At 41.2% G+C, this 9,531-nt stretch overlaps 1 long non-coding RNA gene across 1 annotated transcript; it reads right to left on the minus strand.

Annotated features, from left to right (window-relative positions):
- Window positions 1-535: 535 nt before the first annotated feature.
- Window positions 536-8,621, minus strand: LOC147846861 (uncharacterized). The gene is made up of 4 exons (XR_015476625.1): window positions 8,517-8,621; window positions 6,040-8,325; window positions 1,118-1,205; window positions 536-926 (listed from the first exon to the last, which is right to left on the minus strand). It is a non-coding gene; the product is annotated as an uncharacterized LOC147846861 (long non-coding RNA).
- Window positions 8,622-9,531: the final 910 nt, after the last annotated feature.

The raw sequence follows: 9,531 nt of genomic DNA on the forward strand, positions 1-9,531 counted from the left end.
AGCATTTAAAATATAAAATATGAATTAAGTTTGGAGTAAAACTGACAAATGCTGCTTAAAGAAAATTAACAGGTCTTTAGAATTTTTTTTATAATGTTTCTTCTCTTTTAGTTAATTTTGGGTATCCTCATTATTATGTAACCCAGGTAAAATAAACATGACTCTGACTAGGTGTGAAATACTGGATTGTCATTGTTTTATTTTAAGGATTTAAATATATATATATTTTTCCTTAAAATAAAGTTGTATGAATTTTGTAGTTTAAGGGGAAATGAACATTCCAAAAATGTGCTCCTTTTGTGTCTATCTAACTTGATGTTTTAAACTGTGACATACTCGAAATCTGATTGGCTGAGAGACATCCTTGAGTGACATGCCTGGGGAGAGAAAGGAGGGTTTGGGTAAAAGCGAAAGGAAGAGAGGAGAGCCGAAGAAAACACACAGTGTTACACTCTGTTCTCTAGATTTAAAAAAAAATAATAATAATTTGTTTTAAAATGTAGCTTCTTTCACAAGGCTGTTGAGAACGTAACCATGTGTAACCCAGCAGATAATGATGAGTGAATAATAGCCACAAAACTTAATCAGAACTCTATGACTCATTCAAACAGTTTTTATTATAAAGTACAAAACCAGTTACTCATTAAAACATTGCATAAATGGGGCAATTTCAATTTAAAAAAGAGAATGCTAAAGTAAGCAACACAAAATAACAAAACATTTAGGGCAAACCTCAGGCCTACAACGGGGCAGGACGAAGTGTGAGAAGATGCAACAGATGAGAAGCTCTTAACTCCCAGTAGCACAGCAATCACACTACACTAACCACAGCACTCCAAAAATATACACAAATCACCACAAACCATTAAAGGGTCCCACCACCTCACCAGTGCCAGTCACACCCACGGAGGAGACGAGCGGCTGCCCTTTAACACACAAGAGTAACAAAACAAACCAAAGAAAAAGTTACAATAATATTTGTACACAGCACACAACAAACAGGGCCTTTCACCTAAATCAACAAACAAAAATAGTAACAATAGTCGTGCTAGTCCTTACATAACTGGACCTAACCGAAAGGAATTAAAACCCAACCCAGAGTTTCTTCTTAGAGAACCTTTTGAATGTAATTCACACAAGTAGCATATCAGTTAAAATCTGCCGACTGTGTCACCAGGCCAATCACCATTAACACGGGTGGGATTCTGCTTGATACCCACTTGTTTGTAGCCTCAATGAATGACAACCAAAAACACGCTATGCTGTTGTGCGTCTATTTATAGCGCGTACTGACCAGGGCCGGATTAACCAATGGGCCTTATGGGCACAGGCCCAGGGGCCCGTGCGCACTAGGGGCCCCTGCGAGGGGGGAGAAAAAAAGACAATTTCGGAGTGTCTTTTTAGGCTAATTGCAAATAGCGCATCTAGTTGGACTAAGCTATTCAGGGTTTACGCAAATCGATGCCTGATTGATAGAGACAAGATGAGTAAAGAGCAGTAAAGTAATACAGCCGCAGTGGCGCACCTTGTAAGGCAAATGGCATCATCATTTGACGCGATTAGTCATAACATCGGTTCGAATCCACCATCAGTTGAACTCGTGCTACTTTCTTTTCTCCCCATTACATATCAGATTGGAAATATATTTATTTTTAACAGGAAAGAAACATTTTTTAAAAATAATGCAAATGTGATATAAAGTCACAAGTGTCTCGTGGGTATTTAATAATGTTTAGTCTTATTATAGGCGCCTGCCGCGCCTCTCTTCAAAAACTCTATTGCTCAGACACCTGTATTTCCTCTGAGCAAAAAAATCGCGATCACATGTTAATATCATTATTATATTTAAATTGCCTTTCTTTCTTTAACTAAACAGAATGCTGTAATTGGTCAAGTGCGGAAACGTCAGTTTTGTAATCCGCACTAAACTGAGCGGACTTTAGTGTAACGTTATATCTGTCATAGATCAAAAATGAGTGGACAAGTGGATTTAGCAAACGCAAGAGAGAGAGAAGAGGAGGCATCTTTATTGAGGCATTTTCCATACACACCTTCTTTAAACAGACCCTTGATCAGGAGAATGAGGGTACAGAAGACGACGTTAACTTTAAATGATGAGTAGCTAGCATTAACCAGGCGGAGGAGGCTAACGGCAGCGCAGCGCGGACTGGATTCATCGTGTGAGAGACGGACAGAAAGGGAGAGAGAGAGGGAGAGAGAGAGAAAGGCCCAGATGAGGAGAGAGAGGGGAGAGAAGAGGTAGAGTGTCTGTGATTTCGGATACTTTTAGGTTTATAATCAAGTCTTCATCACGAGAAGAGTAGAGAAAATACAGGTAGAGGAGGAGAGAGACTGTAAATTCGTGTTTGTATTATGAAAGACTCAGATTCATAGAACTGGATTGGAGAAGCATTGTGCGTTATATGCAATGGCAATAATATGCTTTATAAGTTTGGAAAAGCAATACAATAAAATACCCTTTAAAAAAATTATTATATATATAGTTTTATTAGTATTTTTATTTAATGCTTTGAAAAATAATTTAAATCTTTGCAGACTATAAATACATATGTACTATATATCATTTATTTAAATATGTGGGCAACAAATTATAGATTCATTTTATTTAAAAATTATTATATTATTCTTATTTTTTTAATTCAACTATAGGGGTGCGGCCAGGTAGGGGGCCTTACAAGATAATGTGCCCAGGGGCCCCTGAGTTCTTAATCCGGGCCTGGTACTGACACCTATTACGCTACGTTACGCTCTGCTACGGACTTATGGGAAATGTAGTGCCAAGCCCATACGTCGCCCCATCACAATCCACCCCCCTAATCTGAATCGATGTCCCATCGATAAATCATTTCACACCCATGGCCTAAACAAATAACCTTGGGGGCTGCTGGATGGCCTCATCACCGGGACAGCTCTTTGTTCATTACTGCATGCTGACTGGGGAAGGTGGTATGGGTTCCGATGGCATCCTGCAGTAGATCTCTGTGTGCGTTTTGGTTCTGTATCAGACCGAACAGATGTTGGCACCACACTTAAATTCCTGCTTAAATCAGGCTGGGGGTTTCCTATACATTCCTCAGAGCATACATCTTCTGTTGGTTCTACTATAATAAAGATAGGTTCCACGCTCGAATTAGATTTTTCGTCTCTAATTTGAGGGGGCAACCCAGGATCATCTGTAGAACTACAGACCGGCCGCAACTCACATCTGTGTATCCTCTTAACTTCACCACTTCCATCTGCTGGACATATGGAGAATAACCAGTGGACTGATGCTCTGTGGTATTATAAGCGAACACAACTTGTGAAAGAAAATCTGGCCAATGGAACTTTTTTTCAGCAGGAAGGGTGCGCAGTAAATCATGCATTGTCCTGTTAAACCGCTCACATTGACCATTTCCTTGAGGTCTATAAGGAGTTGTGTGGGTTTTCGCAATTCCATATATTTCACACAGTTCCTGGATGACTCTACTCTCGAAGCATCGCCCTTGGTCTGAATGGATTTGCCTTGGCAGGCCAAATAAATAAAACCAACGCTCCACTAATATCCGTGCCACAGTCTGTGCTGTTTGATCTTTGGTTGGTATCGCTTGAGTGAATTTTGAAAAGACGTCCGTCATGACTAGAACATTTTCGGTTCCATTAGATGAGGGTTCTAAAAGTGTGAAGTCGATGGACAAAATATCCAATGGTCTTTCTGCTTTAAGATGACCCATAAAGCTTCTAACTTTTGGTCGCACATCCTTTGCCAAATTACATCTTTGACACTGCTTACACCAATTTTCAATGAACTTGTACATACCAGGCCAGTAACAACGTGTTCGAACCAAACTGGCCGTCCGTTCCACACCCTGATGGCCATGATTGTCATGCAGACTACTTAAGACTTCATCTCGTAGAGCCTGAGGTAACACCACTTGACGAAACTCTTTAAATCCATCTTGGGCTTGATACCTTCTATACAAGATACCCTCCACCTTTATTAACCGTTGCCACTGACGAACCAGCTCAATCACTGCCGAAGACTCAAAACTCCTCTCCCTTCGCGTTGGAGGCCTCTGACGATCCCAGTACTTAAGAAATTGACCAATCACCGGATCGGTTTCTTGCCATTCCCGCAGGCTGGTTTTCGTCTAAAGAGGAAGGGCAGAAATAGTTCTCACGGTTAATGCCGGATTTTCCTCACTGACACAATGCCTTACTGCCTCTGGGATCGATGTGGTTACAGAAATCTGAGACATTGACTCAGTGTATTGTCTAGACAGTGCGTCTGCATTGCCATTAAGTCGACCTGGCTTATACCTCACGTCCAAATCAAAGTCTGCTAATTGTCCCACCCAGCGCTGTTCCAATGCTCCAAGTTTAGCAGTCTGATAGTGACTCAGGGGGTTGTTATCGGTGTACACTATGCACTTATGTCCCAATAAGTAATCTCGAAACTTGTCAGCAACAGCCCATTTTAAAGCCAGAAATTCCAATTTCATTGAACTGTAATTCTGCATATTCCGTTCGGATGGCCTTAGACCTCGACTTGCAAAGGCAATAGGCCTAAGTTTTCCCTGATGGTCTTGAGACAAAACTGCTCCCAACCCTTGATGGCTTGCATCCACTTCCAAAATGAAAGGTTTGCTAAAGTCTGCATAGGCCAGGATTGGGGCACTTATTAACAACTCTTTCAGTGTTTGGAATGCACTCTCACAATTTTTTGTCCAGCTCTTCTTCACACACATCTTTGAAGACTTTCCCTTTTTACTAGAGGAGACTTCTGCGACTAGTCGATTTAGGGGGCCTGCTATGCCCGAAAATCCCTTAATAAACCGTCTGTAATAGCTGGCAAATCCTAAAAATGACCGAAGCTCCTGGACATTTTCAGGCCGCTTCCAATTTGCCACAGTTGCCACCTTATCGGGGTCAGTTCCCACACCTTCAGCAGAGACGACATGCCCTAAATAGGGGACTTTAGGACAAAAGAAACGGCTCTTACTGAGTTTAACCTTTAGATTTTGTTGTCGTAAGCGGTTCAACACCAATTCCAAGCGCTGCAGATGTTGATCTACGGAGGAAGAAAAAATAATCACATCGTCCAGGTATAATAGCAGGGATTGAAAACTTTGGTCACCAAAAATCCTTTCCATTAGCCGCTGAAACGTGCTTGGTGCATTACATAATCCAAACAGCATCCTATTAAACTCAAATAGGCCAAAAGGTGTGCAGAAGGCAGTTTTATACTTATCTTCTTCTGCTACCGGAACCTGATTATAACCACTGGCCAAATCAAGTGTTGAGAACCACCTGGCACCAGTCAGCGCATCCAAAGACTCCTCAATCCTTGGTAATGGAAAAGCATCTTTACGAGTCTTGGCGTTTAACTGGCGATAATCAACACACATTCGTAAGGAGCCATCCTTCTTCTTAACCAGTACTATAGGTGAAGCGTAAGGACTACAACTCTCCCTAATGACTTGGCCATCCAACAGCTGCTTAATGTGATCTTTAACCTCCTCCAACTGACTTGGGGGAAGTCTACGATACCTTTGACGCACAGGGATGTCATCTAATAAGGGGATCTGATGTTCGATCAAAGAGGTACATCCCAAATCCCCATCAGTTTTTGCAAAAATGTCACTATATTTGCCTAAGAGGTCTCTTACCCGTCTTTGTTCTGATTCAGCAAGCCCTTGTAATTCTAAGTTAGTATCAAGTTCTATTTTGGATATACTTTGCTGAGCCTGAACCAAAACGGTGAAAGTGTTCTCCACCCTTTCAAATGAAAAACCCTGAGGTTTTGAGGGGATCATTTCAGCTCTTACTAATGTTCCCAATCTAGCTCGTTGTGGTAGGCTAACAGGAATTGTACTAACATTCACTACTGGAACGAACACCATGCCTTGGCATAAACGGAGCAGGGAAGGGGAAATCAAAACTCCTGAAGGTAAACCATTACATCCTGATTCCTGTGGTTCCAATAATGCAACTGTATTATCATAACCAAACCCTTTTGGGCAAAGTGCTGGTACTAACCTTAATGTGCCTGCTGGAATCTGCACTGGATATTCCGACTGCACTCGCACATGACCAATAGAGTCAGCTGTAGAGGCATTCTCGACTCTCTGGCATTGCAGAAGGGCATTTTTCCATCCTGATTCTGCCTGTTGAACTAAAGATGCTGAAAATAATCCTGGGCCATGCTGTTCGAACAAATCACTGTAGCATTGGCCAATAACATTCATACCCAGCAGACCAGGTGTAGATGCCCTTCCTTGATGCAATGAAGTTTCAACTGGATCTTTAACTACCAGAACGCCTCTTCTTGGGATAGTTTGTCCCAACACCAACATGTCAGTCTCAAAGTATCCTACATATGGGATTTCTAACCCATTTGCAGCCTTCAACTGGAGCCTACTACATTCTTTAAGGGTTTCTTCACCCAACAGTTTAAAATGGCTAAGAAAGAAAGATTCAGTTATGGTAGTCACCATGGAACCAGTATCCAGAAGACAAGGAACAGTAACCTTCCCCATCTGAACAGTCACGTGTGGACACTGCCCAACCATACGTTGTAAAACAGAAGGGCACACTGGAATAGATAGCTTTGAGCCATCACTACCCATTTCTGTTGTCTGGCTCATGACAGCAGAGGGTACTGGTTTAAAGGCTCTTCCAAAGGGGTCTCAACCACATTAACCGTCGGTGACCTAGGTCTAGCGTCAACCGGCCAAGGCTGTCGACAATATCGGGCAATATGGCCGAGCTTATTACAGCGCAAGCACCTTCGAGAATTGGGTTTAGGGGAAGTGGTATTGACATGTTCAGATATAGGCTTAAGTTCATTAAGACACTTGGTAATAACATCTATTTGCTCTTGTTGACTTCTAAGCATGTCTTTAATTTCACTGAACTCGGATAACTTATCCAACCTGGGTTTTGTTTCAAACTGGACTACCCTACCTTGTGTTCGATTACACCATGGTTGTAACATTGGTGTAGTGGACCCCATTTCTCCTTCCTCCACCCACCGAATTGCTTCACCCCTAACATCTATGAGAGAACAAGAAGGCTTTTGTCTCACAAATCGCTTGAGTTCACGTCGCAATGTTACATCGCTAACATGCTCTACAAACTGATCTCGTAATACTTGATCAGCATTAGGAACACCTAATGGATTACTACTTCGCACTGCCTCCATTAAAGACATTAATGAATGGGAGAAATCCATTAAGGATTCTCCCTCCTGCTGTTTCCTCTCAAAAAATTTTTGCTGGAGCTGCACGAAAGTCAGTTTACCCCGATACATATTCTTTAAAATATTAAAAATCAGTTCAGGTTTTTCCCTCTCAGCAGCAGGACGTAGCTTTATCTCCATCCTTGCTTCCCCTCCCAAATGATCCAGTAAAAACAATGTTTGCTCCCTCTCAGATCAACCTCTCCCCTCAATACACATAGTGGCCTCCTCAATCCACTCCTCCAGACTCACAGCTGAAGGATCAGATTGTCCATAAAAACGTGGGCATTTTCGCTCTCTAGGAACATACAGCACCCTGTTAAAAGAGGATGGAGGAGTATTAGAATTAATAGAGGACGATGGATTGATCGAATGTCCACTTGGTGAGGCTTGACTTCTTAGCTGATCATTCAATGCCTTCATACTACGCAGCTGTTCGCGCAGGTCCATTAATTCTTGCTGCAGATCTTCAGACATTCTGGAACAAACTCAAGCAGAAGTCACAGCAAGCCAACAATGTAGGATTGACTTCTAGGGAGATCAAAACAGCAGTCTTCTTGCACGACTATTGTTACCAGTACATTTACCTATTACTTACCAACAATAAATGGTGAAGCCCAAAAAAAAAAGAGAAAAAAAAGGTATATAAAAATTATGTATTTTTTTTTTTTAATGATCCTGCCGACTACGCCAAATTGTAACCCATCAGATAATGATGAGTGAATAATAGCCACAAAACTTAATCAGAACTCTATGACTCATTCAAACAGTTTTTATTATAAAGTACAAAACCAGTTACTCGTTAAAATATTGCATAAATGGGGCAATTTCAATTTAAAAAAGAGAATGCTAAAGTAAGCAACACAAAATAACAAAACATTCAGGGCAAACCTCAGGCCTACAACGGGGCAGGACGAAGTGTGAGAAGATGCAACAGATGAGAAGCTCTTAACTCCCAGTAGCACAGCAATCACACTACAGCAACCACAGCACTCCAAAAATATACACAAATCACCACAAACCATTAAAGGGTCCCACCACCTCACCAGTGCCAGTCACACCCACGGAGGAGACGAGCGGCTGCCCTTTAACACACAAGAGTAACAAAACAAACCAAAGAAAAAGTTACAATAATATTTGTACACAGCACACAACTAACAGGGCCTTTCACCTAAATCAACAAACAAAAATAGTAACAATAGTCGTGCTAGTCCTTACATAACTGGACCTAACCGAAAGGAATTAAAACCCAACCCAGAGTTTCTTCTTAGAGAACCTTTTGAATGTAATTCACACAAGTAGCATATCAGTTAAAATCTGCCGACTGTGTCACCAGGCCAATCACCATTAACACGGGTGGGATTCTGCTTGATACCCACTTTTTTGTAGCCTCAATGAATGACAACCAAAAACACGCTATGCTGTTGTGCGTCTATTTATAGCGCGTACTGACACCTATTACGCTACGTTACGCTCTGCTACGGACTTATGGGAAATGTAGTGCCAAGCCCATACGTCGCCCCATCACACATGTATCGGTTATTGAGTCACACTGATTTGTTTTGATGTAAAAAAAAAAACAAGGAAGCTTGTTTGAGATGAAGAGAGTGCTGTTATATGTGAAGTTGATATTAAAAAAACAATCATGCTGAAAGCCTGTGAGTGGTCAAGTTTCCAAACTTACATAACAGGGAGATTAACGAATGCTGAGACTTTTAGCGCTAGATCATCTAGAAAAACAATGCTTTCAAGACAGCCGTTGCTTCTGCTGTCTGCATTGGACAAGTTTGCATCTGTTGAGTAATCTGTTCGAGTCATTGGCGTCTCGCAGGTCATCTAGATCAAGCAGTAACATACTGAAGGATCGTTCTGAATTTTGAGTACTTTGTATTTATTCGTTAAAGTGAATGGGCATTTTATTTGAGCCACAACACTCCCAAGCATCGTCCAGGCCTGCAACGAGGGGGTATTCGTTTTGTTTATTTACATTTTTTCATAGTTTACACACAAATTGAGTCTGGGCCCAGTGAACAGTTCTACTTTTGAACAAACACTGTGTAATATTAAAAAGAGGAAACAAACCATTTGTAACAATATAATTTTAAGGGAAGATTCCTTTGTCAATTGAAGAGAGTATTAAAATTATATTACTTATTTCCTGCAGGAGTTCAGGTGTCACTGAACACCATAGAATTCCTCAAAGGTACCAGACATTTAAATTACAATGCCTTCATCAAGAGTCAGAACTCACTGATGTGTTCTTATGTACAGATAATGAAAACAAGGTGGAA

This window comes from Danio rerio, chromosome 1 (assembly GCF_052040795.2).
Source record: "Danio rerio strain M-AB ecotype USA chromosome 1, GRCz13ab, whole genome shotgun sequence".
Taxonomy (NCBI): domain Eukaryota; kingdom Metazoa; phylum Chordata; class Actinopteri; order Cypriniformes; family Danionidae; genus Danio; species Danio rerio.